Raw genomic sequence first — 27,650 nt, 5'->3', positions numbered from 1 at the left:
TCCCATTGCACGAAAAGTTCGTGACAGTTGTTCAAGAATCAGAATTGTGTTCAGACCAGTTAGCTTCTCCAATAAGAATGTCGTCTACATACGTTGTGATTCTGTCTTTAAGTTCTGTCGGAAGTATTGTATTCAAACCGCGAATAAATGCTGCTGATGAAATAGTTAAACCGAACGGTAATTTACAAAATTGATAACAGTCACCAAAACAGAGAAAAGCCGTGTACTTTCTGCAGTTCGGATGGAGTTGAATTTGCCAAAATCCCGATTTCAAATCTAATGTGGAATAAATAGCAGTACCATGAAATTTCTGTAGAAGTTCTTCTAGTGTCTGTGGGCGATCTGTTTCATTAATAATAATGTCGTTGATGTGACGCGAATCAAGTACGAGGCGAAGTGAACCATCCTTTTTCTTAACAATATGGAGCAGGTTTATGTACGGACTAACTGCCGGTTCAATAATTCCTTGGTCAAGCATAGCTTGCAATTCTTTCTTAACTTGTTCTCTGTGAATATACGGAATGGGATAATGTTTGGCTTTAAATGTGTCGTGCTGTTTAACTTGAAATTCATACATAAAACCGGACATAGTACCAGGAACGTTGTCAAAAACTGGAGCTTGCTGTAAAAGAATTTTGCGTAATTGCATGCGTTCGTCGTCTGTATTTGCACTGCTCTGTTTAACTTTATCAGAAATCATCTGTGTAACGTCATAGTCGGCTTCGTCTGGAGTATTATAGTTGTGTACGTACGTATCTGTGAACAATGTGGAATGACAGTCTGTGTTACGTGATGCGGAAATGACCTCTGTACGATTAATTGTTTGTTCTTCTGCAGATAAAGAGTGCTGAAATTCTAAAGCCAGTTGTACATTTTCATCCTTTAACATTAAATAGGAGTTTTGAAAGTCAATAATTGCGTCGTGTTGTACCAGAAAATTCGTACCTAAAATAACGTCTGTCGTCAATAAGGGAACAATCCAAAAATTTGAGTGAAATGTATGACCTGCAATACAAAATGATAAATGTGTCTGTAATTTTACATCTACTCCTTTACCAGATACTGCTCCTTTTACTTTAGTTTTGCCTAATGGTAACGTAGGATAGGTATTCTCTTTGTTAGATTCGTTGAAAGTTTCCTCATTTATGACTGACATAGGAGATCCAGAATCTATGACTGCTGAAAATTTGGATGACCCCATCTTTACTTCGATGACAGGGTGTGAAATGGTTTTTTGAATAACTGGTCTTTCCTGCAAAAGAGTGTCTCGGATGTCGTCAAAAGTAATAACATTTTCGTGAACAAAATTCTGCGTGTCAAAAGTATTGCTTGCGTTACTGGAAGATGCAACCTGTACTGTATTTAGTCAAATTCTATCTGATGTGCTATTATTTTCGGGAGGATGCTGTGGCATTTCAACTATTTGTACTGTTCTGTTATTTCTTCCTGACGTATTACGTTCGGGATGATACCTACTGTCTGGTTCATTCATGATAATATGTTGTTGCGGATGATTTTGCTGTTGGTAAGACCGACTGTTATTAAACGTACGCTGAAAATTGTGCTCATTACGTTTACGTCTGTCATGATAGTCATTTCTATACGGTGCATTGCGATAGGAATTGAAATAGTGTGTTTTCTGTGCGTACTGATTCCCTTGTTGCTGTGTGTTACTATTTGTTGGAGCTGACGCCATACGTGTAGGCGGCGAAACATTAAAGCTTGGTTGACCTTGTACATTACATTGTTGGTTAGGTATGCTAACCGGTTGGTTTTGTTGCTGTTGCGGAGAAAAACCTCTATTGTTACCAAAATGTGGTTCCTGTTGCTGATATTTTTGACGATACTGACGATTAAAATTTTGTCTGTTATTAAAGTTCTGGTGGTTGTCGTTCCTGAAGCGTCTATTAGTTTTGCCATTGAAATTGCGTGGCTGATTGTAATTGCTGTATGTTTGTTGACCTTGGTTATTATATGAAAAATTTTTGTTTATGAAGGAATAATCCGATTGCTGCACTTCCAAAAACTGTAACAGATCTCTGAATGCCGAAATATTTTCTTTCTGCTGACCCGTTAAAAGTGACACTCTTAATGATCGTGGTAATTTAGAAATACATAATTGAATAAGTGCAGATTCACTGTATGGTTCACTTAAGTACTGGTTTTGTTGGACCATGTGTTCAAAAAATTGCGTGACACTGGGAAAATTTGAGTTCTCATAATTCGGTAAACTAATTAATTGATCCTTAATTCCGCGCTGTGTTGTCTTCGACCAATACGCTGACAGAAAAGCATTCTGAAATTCTTCTACCGAGTAACATTGTCTCGCGATAGGTTTCATACGAGTTGCCGGTTCGCCTTCCAAAAAACTGCAAATAAATTCAAGTTTGTGCGTTACAGGCCAAGTCGGTGGAGAAGCAAAGCTAAATTGTTGTATCCAATCCAAGGGGTGAATCTGTGTTCTGTCATTTTTAAATACTTTAAATTTTCTCACGGATAGAAAATGCTTGTAATCAAAATTATCGTCTCTGTATGTCTGAACAGGTTCGGGATTGTATGAGAATCTATTTGTCTGTGATTGTTCGGAATCTAAGTCACGTACACTCTGTAAATTACCTAAATTATACTGGCTGTGTGAGTGTGACAAATGTTTGGAATGTGCCGTATGCTGTGACGTGTTATTGACTGAAACATTTTTCATCTCTGTCACTTCTTGCTGTAAAGTTGACAATTTTCTACGTAATGTATTATTGGACGAATCTATCGCACTGATCGGCTGCTGTAAATTTTGGAATTCAGGTGTTTGATTAAACGAAATCGGTGAAGTATCGTCTGATTTGCTGTCATTATTACTTTCAATAACGTCAATACGACTGGCCAATTCATCATATTTTTCAGTCAGTATTTTTACCTGATCATCGTTTTTAGTGTCACAAGCATTAATTTGTTTTTGTATTTTACGTGTGGTTTCGTTCAATTATTTAATGTCTGCTTTGATGGCATCGGGATCCTGTATTAGTTCTAATTGTTCGAGTCTGTCGGTCACTGTCTGAAAGTCTACTGTGTGTGTATCTGTTTTTGATTTAAGATCGGAAATTTCATCACGCAATTCGGTGTTCAACTGTTTGATAGTATTAATTTCGTCTGATACTGTAGCAATATTGCTGTCTACGTATGTTTTTGCTTTCGTAAACAATTTACGTTTATCTTCCTGTCTCTGTGCAGTAATTGTTTCCATGACTTATCGTTTTACTTTATTTTGTTCCTGTATGAATTTACGGTAACGCGTTTCACTGTTTTGTAGGTGGTGATTAAAACGTTCGTCAATTTGACTGTTCTGTTGGTCAAATTTCGCGTCTACTTTTGCATCCAGTGTGCGTGAAAATTCTGCTGTCATTAATTTAACCTCGTCGCGTAACTGTGTTGCGTTTTCAGAGCATTGTTTAGCGACTGCACTAATTTCGTCTCTGAGTGATTCTGTTGCAGCTGTTTGCGTATTCCTTAATTCTTGAGCAACAGATCTAATTTCTTCACTACTTTTCCTAGCACAAGCCTTAATTTCCTCACGTAATTGTTCTTTAGTATCATGACATTGCGCGGCAACGGCTATAATCTGTTCACTAAGCTGTCTGCAATTGTTGTCTAGTTTTTCATTAAGTTGTTGTCTGAGATTTTCATTATTTTCATTAAGTTGTTTGAAGTTATTGTCTTGTTTTTTATTATGTTCATTAATTTGTAGCAAACAATGCCATAATTTGATCCGAGCCAAAATTAGCAACTCTATTCTCTGTTCTGTGTGTTGGTTTATCTGCATTTGTCACGTTTTCTGTAACCATTTGGTCATTCTGTAATTCTTGAAAAGGTTTGCCAATCGGATGTGCACTGTTGGTCACTAAATCGGAATCAAATAAATGTGACGTACTTTGAGTACATTGTTCATTTTCGTTAGAAAAATTTATCTGTTCATAATTCAAATTTTGCAAACCGGGTGTGTCAAGCTGGGCAGCGTTCATTGCAACAGAACGTCCCGCGTCATCAATTGTCGTTAAATTAACGGAGGACACAATTGAATTTGTTTGCTCATCACTAGGATCAAAATCAATATTAGTGGTCGGTACGCACTGATTGTCTGTAAATGGAGGATTGTCATCGTTACACTGAGTGTCGCAAATATTATCGCTCAAATTATTCGAGTCGGCTATTTCACTCATTACACATCGCGATGTACTGTTAACAGTTTCTCGTGGCATTTTTACACAAATCAAAATTAAGCACAAAAATGAAACAAAGACAATGCAAAAATGCAACGAACACAATTACAACAAAGAGCAACAAATTGCCGATGATCTGTGAAAGGAAGAGTGACAAATTAGTAAATGCGTTGCGCCAGATGTAAACTACATTTAAGTAAATAAGAGCAGATATATGACTACTTATCAGAAGATTCACAAAGATATACGCTCCTGGCAGGGTCCGCAACAGTCCACGCACTCCATTCGCCTCTTTACGGCATCGTCGAGTCCCGCGTCACTTGCGGACTGATTACAACGCAGGATTGTTGTTATTGACGTTGTGTGGCCTGTGAGAGGAATGTGATGCAGCTCAGCGCAGCGTTCGTGTGGTCAGCAGCTGACTCGGGCCAGAGTCAGCAGGAGTTCTTTTCCCCGACTCTCGAGTCAGCGAAGTCGGCGCAGTTGCGTCGCAAACGCAGAAACTGCCTGCCGGCAAGTCGATCACGCGCACACCCTCCCCTCCCCTCCCCTCCCAACGGCACGACGCCGCGAGCACGTGGTGACGTCAGCAGGAATGCGGCTTTGAAAGGTCCCGTCGAGGACTAAGTCACCAACAGCTACGTCTACATCAGCAAATGCAGCGTGGACTCGAATTACACCAACAAAATACTCAGTATTTTGGTACCGGCGGAAAAACGCTCCTGTCGGAGCACAAGAAGGCGAATATGGTCCTCTGTAAAAGACTTTTTCATAAAAGTAGCGAACTAGCTGCCTCAGTCACCGCTCTGCCTCCTCAGTAAAGCAACTGGCAACCGAACATATTCGTGGTTTAAATCCCTTTAGCCAGATTTTCTCTGTTGTTAATTAAGCCTTCATTCTCAATATCTCCCTCTCACTGGCACAGTCCTTCCGGAACTTGGTCCACAAAATTTTTATACACTTATATTTTACTTAATATGCGTGGTCTCCTTCGAAATACCCTCCTCCACAATCGATACGCCGCTCCCAACGCCGTTTCTACTTCCGGAAGTAGTTGGTACGCCTCTTGCTGCATCACGCAAAGCGGCGCCTGACAATTTTCTTTTATCTCGTCTATCGTTGCAAATCTTCGTCCTTTGAACAGGGTTCTCAACTTTGGAAGCAAAAAGGAAGTCCGTAGGGGTTAGGTCTGGAGAGTACGGAGTACCAGGCAGCACGGTGATTTCGTTGTTTGTGCAGTAGTCACGCAGCAACAGGGATGAATATGCGGGTGCGTTATCGTGACGCAAGAACCGTAAATTGTCTCGCCACATTTCAGGCCAGTTCTTCTCACATTTTCTCGCAGTCGTCGCAGCACGCCCCTTCAGTACCGTACGTGAACAGTCTGCCCGTATGACACTAATTCATGATGAACTAATCCTTCAAAGTCCAGGAAAACTATCAGGATGGCTTTGACAGTTGACCTGACCTGACGACCTTTTTTTGGTCTTGGAGGGCCTTTCCAGACCCATTGTGAAGACTGAATCTCGGTCTCATCATTATAACCGTAGACCCACGTCTCACTACCAGTTATGATTCTCTTAAGGAAAATCTCGTTCTCACTTGCGCGATCCAAAAACTCTTCACAGATTGCGAGGCTAAGGTCTTTCTGCTCTCGACTCATGAACCGTGGGACGAACTTGGCGGCAATATGATGCATTCCGAAATGCTCTGTCAGGATTTCACGTCATGATCCAAATGAAATGTTACATTCTTCTGCAATCTCTCAGACAGTCAGTCTTCGATTGGCACACAGAATTTCGTTGATGTTCCTGACATGAGCGTCGAAGGTAGACAAGAGCGTCCTGAACGAGAGTCATCTTTAACTTCCGTCCGGCCATTCGTAACACAGAGTACGGCTTAAGCACTTATCAGCGTACGCTTTCTGCATCACTTGCTGTATCTCTGTAAAGGTTTTCTTGAGTTTCGCGCATAATTTAATGCAGACGCGTTGCTCTGCGACACAACGTTCCACTCAGTGCAACACTCAACAACATCTGTCATACAACAATGAAGCTTCCGGCAGTTACACGTTAAACATAGGCGTGGGCCCGGATGCCAGCCGCATTTCACTTAAACACAACTTTGGCGCAAAATTACGAATGTTCCTCAATTTCTCGAACAGACGTCGTATTCGTATGTCTCTCTCCCACTGCCTCCTTTTCTCCTATTGATTTGCAGTATATCCCAGTGCCACTGACTTCTGTCTACACACTGTCTCCTTTAGTCTTTCTTTCCCACTACCATACTTCGGCAGCTCAAAATTTCTGGATGGTCCAACACGTTTTCCCCTATACTAGCATAGTTAAAACTTCGGTCCAAAATACGCCCTCCTCTCTCCCTTCTTCGGTCTGAGAGGATCCAGACCAGACCCCCTCCCCCCCCCCCCCCCCAAGCCTATTGAGAGGCACCCACATGCCTTGCTCATACTGTGGCATCAAGCAGTCAGGCCTGCAAGATGAGTGGTCTGCCAAGCGAGTGGATTCATTCTTATTTATCGAGTAACATGAACTCTAGTACTCACAACTAGGTTACAAATTATCCTCCTATATGAATAATACGCAACGGAAACGCACATCTGACTATCAGTAATTTACAGAACTCTGACTGTTCACTACGCACTGGCAATACCACATTTTCTTTTTTTTTTATTTAACTGCTTTTATCAACACGTGGCCATCGCACTGAATATCAATGGCGCACACAATATAAATTCTGGATATCATGACAACATACAATTCGAAGGAAAAGGCCACCAATCTTTTTCTTTTCACTATCTTATTTATTCCGATAAATTCTATAACCTAAACACACAAATTCTCTAACCTACAACAACAACACATGAGAAATTCCGCCCAGTGGGCATGGCTTTACATTGGTGAATCTCTATATTATGGTCTCGTAATTATTTAACGCTACAGTGCACTTTCTGGATAGGATGGTGGATCTTTTGCTATATCTCACACTTCGACTCTCACAACCATCATCACGAAACTTTCCTCCAGACCGAGTGCTACAAAAGGAACACGCATAACTACCTTGCTACTCTCCCATGCAAACAACACACACCCAAATTACATGACATACACCACACTACAACATGAAATACAACACAGAGAATAGTCACAACATTATCATTTTCAGCTTTCCCACTTCAATTAATATTTATCCCAGTTTCACACGAGACTGCCCCACTTCGTAATTCTACTTTCCTACTATGAACTCTGGAGATATATGCACGTCTTCCTGTGCAATGCAAGCCAAATGGCGTTGCTGGATAGACGGCCGACTCACCTTGCTTCTCTCTCAGAGTATGAATCAAGCGTCACACGGAAACATATCACGCAAAGTAATATTAAGAACATATTCACCACACACGCGAGTTCTCAACTGATACCATGGACGAGTACTTCTCTTCATCCTTTGTCTCATACACAGATTGAGACTCACACAGTACTCACCACGTGGAAGTATTCTTCTCTAATTTCAAGTCCTCCACACGCCATTTCTTAAATATTTCAACTTATAGTACACACGCTAGTAATTCAGCTTAACTTAAGCACACGGAAGTATTTCAACTTATTGCTACACGTGGTTTCATTGTGACCGTTGGTCACTTCCAAAGATTACTACGATCCCATTAATATTACCTGCCTGACATTTAATTCTCCCCACAAAAGTTCCTGAAATAGAGAAATTATTATTTCAAACTACTCTTAAATATTCCACATGCATACCATGTCTCCACTCTTTTGTCTTTACGGAGCACAACTAAGACAGGTCTTAACAGCACAAGATCCAGCGGCAGAGTGCTGAAACATGGCCGTTCTCGAGGTCCTCTCGCACCTCTGTCGAAGTGGTGGAGCACCTTGCTACCGTATTGGTCAGCCACATTTCAGACGCTCAAAGCTCAGGTAAATTTCATCTCTTTGGTCCCACCAAAGGTGGCCAAAGGATCGTCTCAAAGATGATCATATATTCACATTCACTATCTGCAGTTAGCAGACGACCATACATTCATTCATTTCACAGATCTCACCAAACTGGATATAGGGATTTATTTTGAGGGAGTGCACATGTGATCAATTAAATAAATAAATTGTCATTCTTTCCCACACTGGTATCCGGCTTCGCTGTATTAATTGAAATTGAGTTATTTTACAAAAAAATGTGTTGTTCTGACAAAAACAATGAAGTATGTTGTACCTATTTTCAATGTCGGGTGGTACTGTACCCTTTCACTATGTATGGTCTCCACTCATCTCTATTTTCCATTTATACTGTCTCCTCCCTCTTTTCGTCCCACTGCTTCCGCCTCCATCCATCTCTCCTTCTCTTTTACAGCCACTGTCTCTCACTGGCCATGACTCCCTCTTCTCTCTTTGGCTCCTACTGCTATTGTCTTCATCTGTTTCTCTTTTTCTTTCACTGCCGCTTCACTGTCTGCTCTCTCTTTCACTGCCAATGACACAGTCTCCTCTCCCTTCCAATGTCATTCTCCCTCTGCTACTCTCCTTTGTGGGCAAGGGGGATGACGATTGTAGCAGCTGGTCACAGTCTTTTACAGAGAAGTATATCTGCACTTTTTGCGCTAACCCAGGAGCATTTTTCCGCTTGTTCCCTTCTTTTCCCTACTGTTGCCGGCGTGCCACTTATATGAAACGAGTTCTGTAGTTCAGTAAAGTTTTGACAGTTTATTTATATACTTCGGCACACTTACGCACGTTGACACCTATAAACATGAAATAAGTTCAGGTAATATAAGCTAAAAACAAAATTATATGCTTTTCATTTTTTTCTGGATATATTGCTCATCAACCGCAATTCATCGAAAACGCCTGGTTTATGATTTGTTTCTTAAAAGAGTAAAAATGTTATTAGAAATATTTTACTGAATTCGCAATATTTATGGTTTTACATAATTTTTACAACCATTTTAAGATCTTTTCAGGCATGTTAAGTCCTTTTTAGGCCTTTTTTTTGTCACTGGTGTACCACTATGAATGTATTTCTGCAGGCTAGAGTGCTCATTATAGAGAAAAGAATTACTGGTGAAAAAATCCTGACTAAAAACATACTTTGGTAAACTCAGAACACTTGCGATGAGCCTAGAACTTCACCACGTGTTCACTACGTCAGTTAAAACTACATTCACGCCTCACACCGGATATTACATGCATATTTTACATGCGTAAGTGACTTCGAACCGTTGGCTCTTGGTAACGGACGAAGATATCAAAGAAGTTCTAAGGTTGCCCGGGAATATCACATTAAGAACATATGGCAAAAATTCCGAAGATTTGCGATGAACAGAAATCATCGACATAACACCGCCGCAATTAGTAGTTTTGGGACACAAAAAAATAATTATTTTTCAGCTGTATTTGATAACGGATACTGGTCTTCGAAAACGGGAAAACGGCATTTCTACATTAATATCTAAAGAACGTACAGTTAAAATTTGAGTCATTTGCTATGCTTGCCGGCCGCTGTGGCCGAGCGGTTCTAGGCGCTTCAGTCCGGAACCGCGCCACTGCTACGGTCGCAGGTTCTAATCCTGCATCGGGCATGGATGTGTGTGATGTCCTTAGGTTAGTTAGGTTTAAGTAGTTCTAAGTCTAGGGGACTGATGACCTCAGATGTTAAGTCCCATACTGTTTGGAGCCATTTGATTTTTGCTACAGTTAGTTATTTAGATACTGCTACCCACGGTGCAAAAGCGGCTAAAAATCGGTTTTTGCACTTTTTTTGAATGAGTAGAGTAACTTTCAGCCTCTGCAACTCGGAAACGGATAACGATAGCGAAACAATATCCGGAGTTGCCCGAGGATATCATCTTAAGAACGTAATGGTAAAAATTTTCGAATTTTCGACTGTCTGCCACAAATAGAAATTACAGAAGCGGCCATCCTCCCCCCCCCCCCCCAAACTGGTGCTTTTCGTACCAAAAAATCATAATTTTTATGGGGTTTTGTCAGACACCGTCCATGAAGAAATGGTGCTTTTAGAAGCCGCCTAAGGTTCGCCCTGGACCATACCTAATGCAAAAGAACCAACCGATTCGCTCAATTTGCCTGGGCTGGAGGCTGTGTGTAGTGTTGAAAAGACCAAGAAAACTAAACTCCTCCCTAACAGGCCATCAAGGTCCAACGGTACCGATCGGCCGCCGTGTAATCCTCAGCTCATAGGCGTCACTGGATGAGGATATTGAGGGGTACGTGGTCAGCACACCGCTCTCCCGGCAGTATGTCAGTTTGCGAGACCGGAGCCGCTGCTTCTCAATCAAGGAGCTCCTCAGTTTGCCTCACAAGGGCTGAGTGCAGCCCGCTTGGTCGCTAGACCAAGGACTATCCAAAGTACTCGACCCCTTACCTCTGTCATCAGCAGAACCTGAGATATGATCTCCTGAAAAATCACATTTTCGAGGGCAGCATTTTGGAATACGTATATTGGTACCGTGCACTGTCGTGCACGCACGGATAAGGAATCTGTGTTTTCCAGTGGCTCGTTCCAGAGGAATACTATTTTGTTACACCAGTTATCTTCGTTTCTGTGAAAATACAGAGCCTGCAATACGCAGTCCAACTGACAACAAAATACACAGAGCAATGCAGAAATCCTCGGATGCAAAAATACTTTGATGTGCCGTCGCTCCGCCAATAGCTCAACGTAACAGTCGTCGCGTGCTGCTTTTCCGCTGCATTCAGTGACGCCACGAGGTGGACATCGGCCAGCTCTTCGTCAGTGCAGGCCGGGGTGGCCGAGCGGTTCTAGGCGCTTCAGTGCGACCGCTATGTCGCAGGTTCGAATCCTGCCTCGGGCATGGATGTGTGTGATGTCCTTAGGTTAGTTAGGTTTAAGTAGTTCTCAGTTATAGGGAACTGATAACCTCAGAAGTTAAGTCCCATAGTGCTCAGAGCCATTTGAACCATTCTTCATCAGTAAACCTTTCCATAGTACTGTTGTGTATCTCTGTTAGCGTTCAACTAGCACTGCCAGATAAACGGACCCCAGACAGGGCCAAACTGTACTGGATGCAGGCTCCAGGGCGAAGAATAAAGTGTGCGTTAAACAGTTGTCAACAATAAGTACCGTGAGCGAATGGAACAAGTTTGTTTCCAGACAAGACACACACCGCATACTGTCGATATCTTCACAGTTGTTCAGATATTTTCAGTCCAATATAGGTACACACCGAAGTGCCAAAGAAACTAGTATAGCCACGCATATTCAAATACAGAGATATGTAAACAGGCAGAATACGGCGCTGCGGTCAGCAACGCTTGTATAAGAAAACAAGTGACTGGCGCAGTTGTTAGATCCGTTACTGGTGCTACAATGGAAGGTTATCAAGATTTAAGTGAGTTTGAACGTGGTGTTATAGTCGGCGCACGATCGATGGGACACAGCATCTCCGATGTAGCGATGAGGTGGGGATTTTCCCGTACGACCATTTCACGAGTGTACCGTGAATGTCACGAATCCGGTAGAACATCAATGTTCCGACATTGCTGTTTCCGGAGAAAGATCCTGCAACAACCGGGATCGACGACGATTGAAGAGAATCGTTCAACGTGACGGAAATGCAACTCTTCAGCAAATTGTTGCAGATTTCAATGCTGGAACATCAACTAGTGTCAGTGCGAACCACTCAACGAAACATCATCGATATGGCCATTCGGAGCCGAACGTCCACTCGTGTACCCTTGATGACTGCACAACACAAAGCTGTTCTCGCCTGGGCCCGTCAACACCGACATTGGATTGTTGATTACTGGAAACATGTTGCCTGGTCGGACGGATCTTGTTTCAAATTGTATCGAGCGGATGGGCGTGTACGGGTATTGAGACAATCTTATGAATCCATGTACTCTTCATGTCAGCAGGGGACTGTTCATGCTGGTGGAGGCTCTGTGATGGTGTGGGGCGTGTGCAGCTGGAGTGATACGACTCTGACAGGTGACACGTACGTAAGCATTCTTTCTGGTCACCTGCATCCATTCACGTCCATTACGCATTCCGACGGACTTGGACCATTCCACTAGGGCAATGCGACACCCCACACGTACAGAATTGCTACAGAGTGGCTCCAGGAACACTCTTCCACTGGCCACCAAACTTGCCACACATGAACATTATTGAGCGTATCTGGGGTGCTTTGCAACGTGCTGTTCAGATGAGATCCCCACCCTCGCGTACCCTTACGGGTTTGTGGACAGCCCTGGAGGATTCACGGTGTCAGTTCCCTCCAGCACCACTTCAGACATTGGTAGAGTCCACGCCACGTCGTGTTGCGGCACTTCTGCATGCTCGTGGGGGCCCTACACGATATTAGGCAGGTGTACCAATTTCTTTGGTATAAAAATAAATGCGGTTAACAAATCAAACGAGATGCAATTAATCTGTAACGAGCAACTGGAGACCACGGGCCCCGTGAACCAATATATTCAGGAAACATACCTGAACAACCTTCAAAGTCTTGTCGGTATAATTTTGTTTCATCCTGTATTCCCATAAGTACTACAGAACGTGATATTTATGGCCATCAGCAGATCGCATATGAAGCTTTGAAAACGTCAAATGTAACAGAAAAGGATACAGTCCCTTTGAATAATATTACGAAAGACTAAAAACGGAAGGTATGAAACAGACGAAAGTAAAATATCGAGAAACAGGAGTAAAAGGCCAAATGACGTAACAATACAAAAGTTCAAAGCAGCTTTAAAAATCACAAAAAAATTGAAAAGCAGCAGGTTTTGATGAAATAAATACGGAGTTAATTATATGTGAAGGATTCATTACACCTTAAATTGTTACACTTGTTTACAAACTGCTGGGAGCTAATAGACGGATCACGAAATTGGAAGGAAACAAAACTAATATCGACATATAAGAAAGGAGAAAAAGATAAACGTGAAAACTACTAAGGGAAAAGCTTACTTGACACTGCACATCAATTTAATTTTTTGAACAAAGGCCGTCTCGCCCCTAATTTTGTAACCTAGGCTCCCTTTATTCAGAAAATATCATAAGCGATTGTTGTACCAGACGTCCAGACAGGCAATGGTGGACTCCAAACAGTGTTATAAACCTAATGAAAGAACTTTAAACATAAGCCTGAAAACAACAGCAGAAATGTTTACCTAGGAGAACAGCTCATTTTTAGAAAGGGAAAATAAAAGACTGATGCAGTTTTTATTTTACGACAATACAGACACACATTGTTTTGCATGGATTATGAGAAGGCTTCCGAAAATGTGGTTAGAGAATATGTATGGAGAATAATGAAGCATATAGATTGCTCTTAACAGCTTGTTTCAGATATCAAAAGTCTGTATACATAAGCATCAATGATCTTGGATATAAGCGACATACATGCAGAAACGAATAAAGGAGTGAGACAAGTCTGTTGTTTATACCCTACGCTGTTCGGTATTTACATTGACCATGCAGTTCGCAGTTGGAATTTAGGATAAACGCTGGGTTACAACTAAACAGTTCGCTTAAGCTAATATCGGCCCTATGTACTGATGATCTTATAATGTGGAGACTTTTTGAAGGTATACAACGCGTATTGTGACGTCAAAACGGCTGTCCAGGCCTATCCATATCACAAAGAAAGGGGACCAAATAAAACTAATTTCGTAACTCCAACATAGGAGCGGGTTTCCTACAAAATTTCGAGTTTATTGGTAATAATCTCAAACCGGACAGATATGCAGATAAAGCTGAATAGCACCAAAAAATAAATAAAATGTAAGTACACGCAGCTGCCCTCCCTATTCTCCCCATTCAACCAATTTACAAAACCCATTCATAATCAACTTATCTCCACAACATTTCCGAAACTAGTGCTTTAACCAGCGCCTTTTTTTCTAAAAAAAGTTTGAGGGTACTCCGACATGGGATATAATGCAGCGAAAATTAGTTATAACTGAAGCATGGGATGCCACCCGCCTGCTTTTAACCATGACGTCATCAACATGTCGAGCTACAAAAAAAAAAAAAAAAAATGTATCAGACTTTTCAGTTGACTTTACAGCTCAAATGAAGCAAGCGATACCGAGAAAAACACAAACATGCGAGAGAATGTGGTATCGAACACTTCCGTTTACATCACCTCAAATGAAGCATGCGATTTGAGCGTACGCATATCCTTTTAGCACTACCATCGCCCACTATTAGCGGGCTAGGGCACTACATGCTTGTCGAACTGGCTGCCAGCGATTCAGTTGTCGAGAACGGGTGCCGCAGCTTCGAAATGCTTGAAACAGTCAATGGCATCGATTTTCCCAACAAAAACTGCACTGGTATCGTTCGTATTGCAATTACGAACACAAAAAATGAAATAAAAAATTTACGCCAGTGAAATAAATCTTTGGCACTCTTCCAAGTTCTCAGCGTCGTAAAAAAATTACTTTGTCGACGAAAAAGTTTAGGGGTACGCATCCCCCAGCGTTCCCCCAGAAAAACAGCACTGGCTTTAACCTAAAAAACGATAGTTAAAGAATAAAACAGCAACTGTTGACAGCAGAATGTAATTTAACGGCATAAGTACTATAATGTAACATCAGAACAGAAGGAAAAAGCGATAACTTCATTTTAGGACAAACATTTCGGCAAATTACGTAATATACAATGCAAAACCTTAATCACTTGCCTTTGACAAGCTGGAGCAAACTGCTAGACAGTCGCATCATCAATATGTAGCACTAAGGTATATATATGTCTGTTCTGTTTATATTTGCAGGCACTAGTAGATGGGAACAATGGCAGGAGAGTGTCCACAATGAGGAAATCCAAGAAAAACTGGGAATGAACTCTATACATGTAGCAGTCAAGGCGAACAGGCTTAGATGGTGGGGTCATGTTACACGCATGGGAGAAGTAAGGTTACCCGAGAGACCCATGGGTTCAGCAGTAGAGGGTGGAGGAGCCCGTGTAGACCAAGGAGAAGGTACCTGGATTCGATTAAGAATGATTTTGAAGTAATAGGCTTAACATCAGAAGAGGCACCAATGTTAGCACTGAATAGGGGATCATGGAGGAATTTTATAATGGGGACAATGCTCCAGACTGAACGCTGAAAGGCATAATCAGTCTTAAATGATGATGATGATGATGTTTATATTTTTCTGTGACTACCATTATTAATATCGATACCACAATCTCAGAATTCTTTATATGTTATTTGACGGAGAAATAATGAGCCACTGAAGATAGAGAAACTTCTTCGAAAAACGTTTGGTTATTGATGTAACAAGGATTTGCGTTTGCTCAAGGCAAAACAACATTTCCATAATATATAGTAAGAAGCAAACACGGGCAAAGCACAAAACACGGAATCAGATAACACTGAAATTCTGTAAAACAGTCACACTGACAGTCCTATTACCATATAAGGAAGTGAATTTTGGGTATTCAATAAAAGACAAGAAAAACAAATACAAGTAATAGAAATGAGATTTACTAGAGCGGCGAAGGGGCGTAAAAGATTAGATGAAATACGAAATGAAGATATTCGAAAGGAGTTGAAAATTTGGATTGTGGAAGGAAAACTGAACGAAAACAGAAAGAAATGGATTGACCATCTACAAAGAATGTATCCAGAGAGACTATCACATCATATGAAGAACTTTTAAGCCACAATGTAAAAGAGATCCGGGTAGACCGAGAAAAAGACGGGAATCGTAATAGATCACACTTGGTCTAATACTGAAAGTGCAGCACAAAAAGACGAAGAAGCTTCGAATGGGCCATGCTGTCCCGATAAACGCGAAAAATTTCCGATGAATTTGTGGAACAAGTTGGTAAACTGAAGTTCCTAGGGTGCAAAGTAACATGATATGTAACCAAGAATGCTTTAGGAGAGCGTGTGAACTTGAGCCAGTCGCAGCTTTTTTTCTTCCAAAACCTCTTCATTAGTTCACTGTGTTTTTTCCTCATTTCACCCGACAGTTTTTTTTTCCCTTTTGTTCAAGTTTATTATTTTTCTTCAGAATTGTTTTATCCCCTCAACTTCTCCTCCTGACAATTTCAATAGTGCACGTCGTCTTATGTTTCTTTCACCCAATTAATGTTTAATTTGTTGCATCAATGACAACGCTAAAAACCTTCTCTGTGAACCTGTTTTCATCCATCTTGCACATGTGTTCGTAGACCTCAGGCGTCTTTTCTTAAATTGAGCTGTGATGTTGTCAGTGGTCTCGTAGAGTTCCTTTATTGGTTGTCTGACCCAAGTTCCAAACACGTGGAATAGCGCGGCACATTTTTCTAAGAATTTTTCTTTCTTGTGTCTCTGTGTCATGAATTTTGGTCATCCCTCAAGTTGCTGTGGTTTTGGCCCATAGAAGGATTAGCTGGGCGAACAAACGCTGACCAGCAGCCCCTGGACACCAGCTCAGTTGCTGGTGGATCATATTGGGGTCAAAAGAGGGCATCGTACTTTTGATCTCCTTTGGGAAACTAGTAAAGCATCTAGGAATCGAGAGCCGAAGTGGCCGATATTGAGTGTAGTGTACCTTCTAGAATGCTTCAGAATGTTGTAGCATGTTTGGACTGTTGCAAAATGTTCCAGAAGCGTCGACAACGTTCTAGAATATTCAAGAATCTTTCAAAAAGTTGGAAAACATTCTATAATCTTCTACAATATTCTAGTATTTCGAGAAGGTTCTCCAGTGTCCCGCCGGCCGCGGTGGTCTCGCGGTTCTAGGCGCGCAGTCCGGAACCGTGCGGCTGCTACGGTCGCAGGTTCGAATACTGCCTCTGGCATGGATATGTGTGATGTCCTTAGGTTAGTTAGGTTTAAGTAGTTCTAAGTTCTAGGGGACTGATGACCACAGCAGTTGAGTCCCATAGTGCTCAGAGCCATTTGAACCATCCAGTGTCCCACTTTCCTTTTGCTGTGGGGCTACGTTACAACTCAGACGTATGGGGAGATGCATATGTCAGTATACTTTTGGAAAGCGATTAAAGTGGATCAAGAAAAAGTGACAGAAAGTGAAATTAAGTTGCTCATGTGATGAATTAAGCGGAATTTTAGTGTGTTAAGTAATATTAACATTTAACAGGATGCCAAAAGCATAAAAACGTACCTGCGATGAACTGAAAGAAGGAAAGAGGAAGGTCAGCGAAGAAATGAAACAGATGAAGAGCCAGATGTAGGTTTAGCTTCACAACGAAAGAGGATGTATAGACTGAGAGAAAGCGTAAGAGAAGAAAACAACGAGATGAAATAAGAGAAGAGGAGCGCATGAGAAATTCGAAAGTGGATATAGAGAAACTGACGGAGATATTACAAAATGAAGTATAGTTACGGTGAGTGGAATTCGTGAAATCCTCTGACCGAAAGTGCATGAACAAAACACTAGTGTATGAGGAGTGGAAATCAGAAGAAGCAGAGATCACAGCTTGACAGGTGGAACATTCCGTTGTGATCGCACTCAGCACTACATCAAACACAAATACGTTGTCACTGGCAAATTGGATCAGGTGTGCTCTGCGGTGCCAAGAAATTCCGAAGAGAAACATCAGGAATGTGTTGCTAGATAAAGCGAAGCGGGTCCTTTTCAGTTAATACAGTAATTAAAACAAAGTTAGCTTTTGCGAGAGAAGTGTTTTACGGACGGAAGAGTATTTTCTGTGGCCTGCTGAATAAAGCAGTAGTAATTAGTACGGTTGGTATTGAAAAGCAGTTCGCATCACTAAAACGAAATAAGCTCATAGGGCTACATGGAGTCCCTGTCAAATTCTAGACGTAATTTGGTTGTGAATCAGTTTCGCTCTGAACCATGTGAGGTTCCAGAAATTGCCGTTTGTGATCTCCCTTGCTTTTGCATTTATGGTACTAATTTACCTACACTTAATGCCAGAAGTCCACTTTTCTGAAAGACGTAGTGCTATAAGAATATTATTTCAGTTAACAGAAATTCCTATAATCATTCATATATCTCATATGTCGATCATGCATTTATGAGTATTCAGTTCGTATTGTTTGTGGAAAAACAGTCATGCTTAATTTGTAACTATCTTTTGTCATGTAGACCGTAAATTAGAAAAATATGGTGATGAAAAAAAAAAAAAAATTTAGCAGAGCGTGGTTTCGATCCACGGACCTCTGGGTTATGGGCCCAGCACGCTTCCACTGCGCCACTCTGCTTCACGCAGGCAATAGGCGTCTACATTACTTTTACCACACAGTACAATTGTAGGTCTGATTTAATGTGTTTATTACTGAGGTTTTCATAGTTGCACCGTTTAATTTCATCATATCTTCATGCCCACGTTGATCACAAAAAAGCAGAAATCTTTTGCTAGTTGAACATTATCAAGCGAGGAAGCTGCAGTGATAAATAATTATTCAGTTACGGCTGCTGACTTACAAAGTCGTGTTGTTATTATCTCATTTTATGCATTATCTTGACCTTTTGCTCTAATTAAAAGGCATAAAAATGTAAATAGTAGCTTGGAATTTGTGGGAAATACTGTAGCATCAGAAGTTGGATGAAGCCTATCTCACCACAAAGACGCTCGTAAACATACGTAAAATATGGTTCTAAATATTTAGCACTAAATGAGACAGACTATCGATAACCGTAATTCAGATCACGTATCAGTCACGCGCATGTGGTACTCAACAGTATTACTATTTTCAGATCAAAATTGCTCCCCTACTTTCTATCTGTGAACAACAGTTGTTTTTCTTTTCGATTACAGGACGAGACAAGTTTGAAGGCATGTATGTTTTTTTCCGTGTGTAGAAATAGAAATGCGGTTAAAATCTAGTGTATGAAATATATGCAGAAATGCACTCTCCAGTATACTGCCGAACCACACACATAACTATACCTTAAGTCAGGTAAACAATGAACCAAATCGGTTACTGTTGCACCTTTCTCGATATGTTACCGTGCCTATATCATTTACTTGTGTGAAACATACACGTGGTGAGTAAAATTGTGTTTGTCGTAGCGTGGCTTTTCCGAGGCGTGGCTCATGTTGTAAGGCATAAAAATGATGTATATTACGGCACAATAATATTTCCCATTATATATGCCCGACGCGTCAGTCGACCTCTGCCATCGTAACGAAAACGTCGGCGCTCGGCAATGTGGAACTCGGACGTGTCACAACCGAGTTGATTTCCTTGTAAAGCACAAGCATAAATCGTGAACTGAAAGTGAGGGTAGTAAATCAAAAGCTGAAATGCTTAACTCCGTTTTCAAATGTTCCTTTACAAAGGAAAATCGAGGATAATTTGCCTGATTTAATCCTCCTATCCCTAAAAAGAAGAATGCAATAAGTACTAGTGTCAGTGGTGTCGAAAAACAGCTGAAATCATTAAAACAGATCAAAGCTCCAGGCCCCGATAGACTCCCTGTCAGATTCTGTATTGAATCTGCGGTTGGGTTAGCCCTTATTCTAACAATAATCCATCGTAGACCCCTCGAACAAAAAAAAGTGCCCACTTCTTGGAAAGAAGGCACAGGTCACACCCGTATACAAGTAGTGTAGTAGAAGTGACCCACAAAACGACCGTCCAGTATCCTTCACATCGATTTGTTGTAGAATCTTAGAACACATTCTGAGCTCAAACATAATGATGAATCTTGAACATCATGATCTTGTCAGTGCCATCCAGCATGGATTTCGAAAAGCCTCGCACTTCTCTCATAGGATACACTGAAAGCTTTGGATCAAGGCAACCAGGTAGATGCAGTGTTTCGTGATTACCGAGAAGCATTTGACTCAGTACTATAGCTATGCATCAAGTGATATTTGTGACTGGATTGAAGACTTTTTGATAGGGAGGACGCAGAATGTTATGTTGGATGGAGAGTCATCATCAGATGTAACTTCGGATGTGCGCCCCCCCCCCCCCCCCCCCGTGTGTTGGAACTCTTGCTATTCGCATTGTGCATTAATGGCTTCGCAAACAATATTAATAGTAAAACCAGGCTTTCTGCAGATGATGCAGAGGTACTATCTGAAAGAAGCTGCATAAATATTCAGTCAGATCTTGGTAGGACGTCAACGTGGCGCAGAGATTGGCAACTTGCTCTAAATATTCAGAAACGTAAAATTTTGTACTTCACAAAACGAAAGAACATAGAATCCTATGACTAAAATATCAGTGAGTCACTGTTGGAATCGGCCAACTCATACAAATACTTGGGTGTAACACTTTGTAAGGATATTAAATGGAATGGTCACATACGTTCAGTCTTGGATAAAACATGTGGTAGACTTCGTTTATTGCGAGAATACAGGGGAAGTGCAATCAGTCTGCAAGGGAAATAGCTTACAATTCACTCGTGCGACCGGTTCTAGAATATTGCCCAAGTGCGTGGAACTGTACCAGATAGGACTGACACAGTATATTGAACGTATACGTACCAGATAGGACTAACACAGTGTATTGAACGTATACAGAGAAGGGCAGTAAAAACGGTCACAGGTCTGTTTAATCCGTGGGAGAGTATCACAGAGATACTGAAGGAACTGAACTGGAAGCCTGTTGAAGATAGACGTCGACTATTCCGACAAAGCCTTTTACCGAAGTTTCAAGAGCCGGCTATAAATAATTATTCTAGGAACATACTACAATCCGCTACGTATCGCTCACGTAGTGATTGTGAGGATAAGACTACAATAATGGAACAGGAAACAACCCTAGCAACTGCTACAATGCAAACGAAATAAAGCAATCGTTTAGTGATTACTGATTGAAAGATTCCAGGGTCTCACGTGTGTGGGGTGAAAAAGCATGTACGCTCATTGGATGGATGACCTCATGCTATTTGCCAGTTCTGAAAACTGCTACAATAAAAATAAACATTCTTCCTTACTGTCTTGACATCGTGATCTTCAGTTTCGTCTGCTATGGTGGCCAGCGAGGTACGTGGCAGGAATTTCATTTCTCAATGTACCGCATTGTGCCTTAATGTACCCTTACATCCTCCACCACATTCCCTGACATTTTTGCCATTTATTTGCAGTTCTTTGCGGAAATTCGTTCGGAGAGAACTGAATTCCTCCCGGTCTCGGCAGGAATTGCCGTTATTGGGCAATACTATAATTACAGTGTGTAACAAAAGGTAAGACCAATCACTTATTTGGAACAAAAAGCGTCAATAAAATTTTTCCGTCTTTGTCACCGTTTTGGAGCTTCCCTTAGCTTTCAGTTCCAGTCTCGGTTAACGTTTCACATATTATTCATTTTATTTTATTCATTTAATTCCTGTAATAATTACATTAATACAAGTCATTGTACTTAGTTTGACTTAGTCCCATCGGACGAACACAACCTTCAGACACGCAGTCTGCAGGTTACCAGAACCCTGCTGACGTATAGCCATTGCCGAAAGAAGTCCATTGGTGCCAGTCGGCGGACCGTGCTGGTCAAGGAACCCGCCAGCTTCTTCCAAGCCGTATAGCTCGGAGACTGTCGTCGAACCGTTGTCGTATTAGTAATCGGAGATGCGCTGGAGCGCCATCTACTTGACATCAGAGCTGTTGCCTTGTCTGTAGGGGCATGTCATCCAGTAATGTTGACAGCACGCCTTCTAAGATATGCAATAAGTCAACAACCTTCCCCCCTCCCCCAAATTATGTCCTCCCTTATGAATGGGCCAAACAGTGCACTACCGAGGATATCTGCCCATAAGTTCATTTGGAATAAAATGGGACGAGTTGCACGAAGATTCTCGTCAGCATTGATGTGTAAATTGTTTCTGTTCTTAACACCATTTCTTGTGGACCTGACTCGTTAGTCCGTAAGACGTGGTCCGCGAAGTTGGGCTGTAATCGTCTATAATAGGCACTGACGACGTCCACCATCTTGTGGCTTTAGTTGTTGCACAGAGTTCTGATGGTACAGATGAAGACGTTCCCGATCAAGTACTGGCTAAACAGATGAGTGAGGTAGTCCAACAAGTCGCGCATACCATTCCTGTATCTCCCATGCATAGGTGAAGTGCTTGAAATATCCATCTCTTTCGATGGCGTCGTTGCAGAAAACTCTCTCCATATTCTCTTTCACCATTGTCACATTACCATTGCAGAAACCATAAGTGAGGTGGATGTACCGATATTCCTCATTAGTTAGCATTGTGGACGTTCACCACGGACTTCACCTTTGCAATTAACCACTTCAGCAGTCTTGTCCACACAATGCTTAACAAAAGAAACACCAAATGCTGTACTTAGCTACAGAATCGTACACAAATGGCAGCTAAAGAAAGTCACACAACGGCCAGCAACGTGTGACGTGCAAAATGTCATGCAAATATAACATTTTGTGCACAAATATAACATTTTATGCTGCAAATAACGTCCTCTATCATCTCCTCTAGGATTGATCTTACCTTTTGATACAACCATGTGAGGACCCCTTCAGATCGTCACTAAAGCATCTCTTTCGATGGAAAATGCCCAAATTACTATTCCTTATGCAGAACAATACAGTCTGGAAAAAGAAATACAAACAATCGGTACTAACAAAGTGCTATACAAGTACTGTACGGTCGAATAGTAAATCTTGCATTTACCGAGGAAACGTGTTGGCAGTCAGGTGATATTCCAGCTGGTATTCGTTACTCAGTATGTGATAACTAATTTGGTAAGAATGAAAATTAATGAGGAAAATTAATTTAATTTATTTATTATTATTATTGTTATGCTATCTCATACATAAACTCTACTTTTCTTTGTTTTTCATTCTCTATTTGTTGGACTGGAGCGTGCTGTTCGTGATCTGCCCATTAAGAGGTGCGGTCCTATTCAGCCAAATAAATGGGAGGGGCTTACCAGTTCCGGCATACGCCTTACAACCAAAGGAAACCTCACGAAAACCTGGGTTTGAACTGGGTGATCGGAACCATATTAATTTATTTCCCCTTCGCAGAGGATGTAATCCCAGCCAAGAATTAAACAGTTTGTATGTGGGGCGCATAAATGTTACATATATGTAAATATTTTACGGAATGCAGTGAAGTATCGAGAACTTTATATCGTCCTACGGTATAATTCTGGCTGAAAACAAAAAAAAAAGTTTGCTCTCGCAGCCAGAAGTATACCAAGTGCGGCGACTGTGGGACAGTCAGCTACTGTCTTAATAAATACTGATAGTGTTCTTTACATGTGGTGCACTTTAACATGATGTTAAGTTGGGGGTTCATCTTGTACGATACAGCAACACAAGAGGCGGGGTAGGTTGTTGACACAGGTCACGCAAGACAACGTGGCCTCTGCGCGAAACACATTCCCATCCTGGAGACCGGGCAAGTCCATTCCTTCGTTCTGTAAGGGCTTCAGTTTACATAATATGTATCACCGCTGCGGATTCTACGTGCTATCTGTTCTTTGCGACATGTCCGAAAGAAGAGACACCTCGCATTCTACACATAAATATGTATAATGAAAATAATGATCTACTTTTTACCGCAGGTCACTCGGTAACGGCATTCTGGCAGATCTGCAGTGAAAGCGAAAGAAATAAAAATTAACATAGCGTCGCAAAAGGGATGGACACTCCTCATAAATACGTCACATATACGTTGCTGGTCCTACGGAACATAAATCACAGTTTGTTGTACATAACATGCTCGGTCAAATTCCACTCGTAAGTACACGAAATAGCAAAGTCACAGTCCGTGTTTCGTGTTATACATCGCGTAAATTATTTTGGTTGGTCGCTTGTAGTGCGTCATGATATAGCGGCTCTCTTGAAATTTCTTCTTTCTTCTACCGACAACTTCTACTCTTGCGCTCCTTCTCCTGCGTCGATTCCGAAGCAGTCCTCCTCTTTGAAGTTTTTAGCAAATTGTAGCAACAATAGTGCAGCAGCCACCTTCTAAAATGTTCCAAGCTCGACTCGTATTCCTTCGCAAGTAATGACGTTCTCCGTCTCACAATTTTTGCCTCAGGTTTCTTCCAAGCCTTCTCCTCTTTCAACACACAAAATATTACTTTTCTCCACAATTTAATAAAATCTTTCATCGATTTCAACAGCGCTACCCACCGATCCACTTAATACTTCCACCGTCCCACTTTGAACTACTATCCTTCCAGTTTGCACGTTCTCTTCTTCCAAACTTCGCCTTCCGACCAATACCATCTAGAAACACTTATCTTTACAAAACATGACTGCCTTTTCTATCAATAATTCGATTTATCACCAGCGTCCCTCTTAACACTGTTGGATCCTTGCTTGAACTAACTCGCTCATCAATTGCCTCTCTTGCACTAGTAAGACTTTTACACAGATATAATTTTCCTTAGGGCCGAAGATTCCAGAAATAGGCAATATACACAGGTACAACGAGACTAATATTACAATTCAAAATAATCTATTAATTTACAAAACAATTTCACATCACATACTTACATACATACAAAATGACTAAAAACTAAACTCCGCCCGAACAAGCCTTGGAGGGCCCAACGGTACCGACCGGCCGCCGTGTCATCCTCAGCCCACAGGCGTCACACGATGCGGATATGGAGGGGCATGTGGTCAGCACACCGCTCTCCTGGCCGTGTGTCAGTTTACGAGACCGGAGCCGCCAATTCTCAGTCTAGTAGCTCCTCAGTTTGCCTCACAAGGGCTGAGTGCACACCGCGTGCCAACAGCGCTCGGTAGACCGGATGGTCACCCATCCAAGTGATAGCCCAGCCCGACAGCGCTTAACTTTGGTGATCTGACGGGAACCAGCACAAAATGACTAAAGGAAATTTAAAAGAAATAAAACAAAGGAAACTTGCATATTTTTATAATGCTTCTTACAGAATATCAGGGCAACGGCGTTGCCGCAGTGGATACACCGGTTCTCGTGAGATCACCGAAGTTAAGCGCTGTTGGGCGTGGCCGGCACTTGGATGGGTGACCATCCAGCCGCCATGCGCTGTTGCCATTTTTCGGGGTGCACTCAGCCTTATGATGCCAATTGGGGAGCTACTCGACCGAATAGTAGCGGCTTCGGTCAAGAATACCATCATAACGACCGGGAGAGCGGTGTGCTGACCCCATGCCCCTCCTATCCGCATCCTCCTCTGAGGATGACACGGCGGTCGGATGGTCCCGGTGACGACGGAGTGTTTTTTTTTACAGAATATCACGTTACTGGGGGAGTCTCGTTAGTATTAAAGAGGACTAAAATATGCCCTTTTTAAGTCGGTTGGTTTTTACAGGGATTTCTGCTGGAAATCTTTCTGTGGGTAAGGAAAATTAATTTATTTCTTATATTAATAATGCGAATGCTACTATAGAAGTGTACTGTTCATCGAAGTAGTACGCCCATTTCTTGTAGAGTTTTACACGTTACTCTGGAAGCCGACATATTGAGCCATGTTCTGGTACACTTGTTTTTTGGTGTGTTGGAACAGTGGCGTTGTATATCTTGGGCAGTATGATGGTTAATTTTTTTTCCTCTGTCTCTACAGATCCATACATGGTTGAGGGAATCCAAGAACGGTTATAACACTAGAAATATATGCAATCTAGACAGACAATGAAGCTTAGTCTGTCTGACGTAATTCGGATTTACTTCGTTTCCACACAAATTTGCTACATTTGAATGAAAACAATGTTGCCGCAATACAATGCTGACCTAGTGTGAGTGATGAACAGACACACACCAACAGAAACTTGTTACCGTAAGTTCTAGAGGATTGACTGTTATGTGAATGTGTATGTGAATTCTCCAACGAACAAAAACTGTGTACTCCAATTGCAAATAACTAGGGCGGGGGGGGGGGGGGGGGCGAACTGCCCCACCTTGCATCCCTCTCCTCCCCCCCCCCCTTGTAGACACCTGTGTTTACAGATCAATGTAGCCATAGACTATACATAGATAACACAGACTGCGCACGCACCAATCCTTCCTGTGTTGACGTTTGAAAGCAACATCATAGTCACGTGACTCGGACAGCAAGCTAAACTCTTCGCAGCAAGCCAAGTCTCTGATTTTACGTGCTCTGCGAAGTGGAGCCGACAGTTCTCATTCATACCTGAAATCAAGCATAGATTCTAACAATGAAATGACTTGTCGTGTTGCTACTAGTACAGTTAACCTAATTTTTCCGAAATTCCTATTATTAACGCGATGGTTATCGTTATTACAGGTGACCATTTCAAAAGTATTGAGAGTTCTTTTCAGAAACGACAGACTTACTGATATTTGATGAATGCCTGTTTTGGATGCACTATCAGTCTTAATTCACCGCTTCCACAGTAATAGAAGACGAACTATTGGTTTGTCAGGCATCATTAGTTTTCTGACGATTCCTCAGCAATATGTATGAAATGTTTTATTACGCTTTTATAACAAATGAAATCTGTCTATGTCCATAACTTCTGATTGTTCCCATAACAAGCGTTTATATTTTATGACTTTTGCTTAGTCCAATCGAGATACCAAAACAATGGACATAATATATTAGAAAATATTTTATGGAATTCCTGTAGTGAGTTAGATATTAACTTCCTGTCATTTTAAAACGTTAGTCTTTCTTCGAGTTTTAGATTTAAGAATCAACATAAATCCTAACTTTCAAATCATGGAAATATCTCTGTAAGTATTTTAAAGTACCTAGTTCATTTTCACGTCTGAGATTTTCGTCAGCTTCCCTAATACGCAGGATACAAAACAAGACTTATCCTAACATATGTGAAGATCAATATTTCTGCTTCTAGTAACAAACACAACATTTGATCTGTAAAAAAAAAGTCATAAATTGTGCATTGTAAATGCGTAACCACATACTCAGCTTCTGCCCTGGATCACTTGACTTAGATTTTGGTTTCGTAAAACGCAGAATATGTCATGTATGGTCTGTGGTATAAACGCTACTATTCACATTCTCTTTTCTTTTTTTTTTCTTAATTGCTCCGTGTGAATACATTTGCCAGTCAGTTGTAAACATCAGAAATAACATTGGTAATTACTGCGCAAATAGCTCCGTCCATGAACATCGAACAAAAGCTAAGCTCAACTTACACCTACCAAGCAAAAAATAAACATAAAACTAAAAGCAGCATTTTCTACCAAAGAACAAAAGTGCACAATAAATTACCAAAAGAGGTTAAAAAATTGTAAAAATACACTTATTTAAAAAGGCAGCTAAAAAGTACCCATTATGCAATACATTTCATACATTGAAGGATAACTTAGATAAAACATAGTAGGGGTTTAGCAAAAAAAAGTTATACAAATAAATAATAATAATGATTATAACAGGAGAACACCCGTGATCCCGAAGTTCGACCTACACAGAATTAAAGATTCGAGGATCACAGAAAAATGGGAAGACCAACCTGCAGAAGAGTGGCCAAAATTTCGAACTAAAATCCTCAAAACAGCGAAAGAACTAATCCCACTACGTAAAAAACCAAAACACCCA

The 27,650-nt window shown here is 41.3% G+C and overlaps 1 protein-coding gene and 1 non-coding gene across 2 annotated transcripts in view; one reads left to right on the top strand and one right to left on the bottom strand.

Moving 5' to 3' along the window:
- Positions 1-27,650, top strand: part of LOC126210021 (uncharacterized) — a 131,515-nt gene that overhangs the window by 21,320 nt on the left and 82,545 nt on the right. The window lies entirely within an intron of this gene.
- Trnam-cau (transfer RNA methionine (anticodon CAU)) lies at positions 18,337-18,408 on the bottom strand. Its single transcript has one exon. It is a non-coding gene; the product is annotated as a tRNA-Met (tRNA).

Source organism: Schistocerca nitens, chromosome 10 (genome assembly GCF_023898315.1).
Source record: "Schistocerca nitens isolate TAMUIC-IGC-003100 chromosome 10, iqSchNite1.1, whole genome shotgun sequence".
NCBI lineage: Eukaryota > Metazoa > Arthropoda > Insecta > Orthoptera > Acrididae > Schistocerca > Schistocerca nitens.
This window is presented reverse-complemented; position numbering and strand designations above follow the sequence as displayed.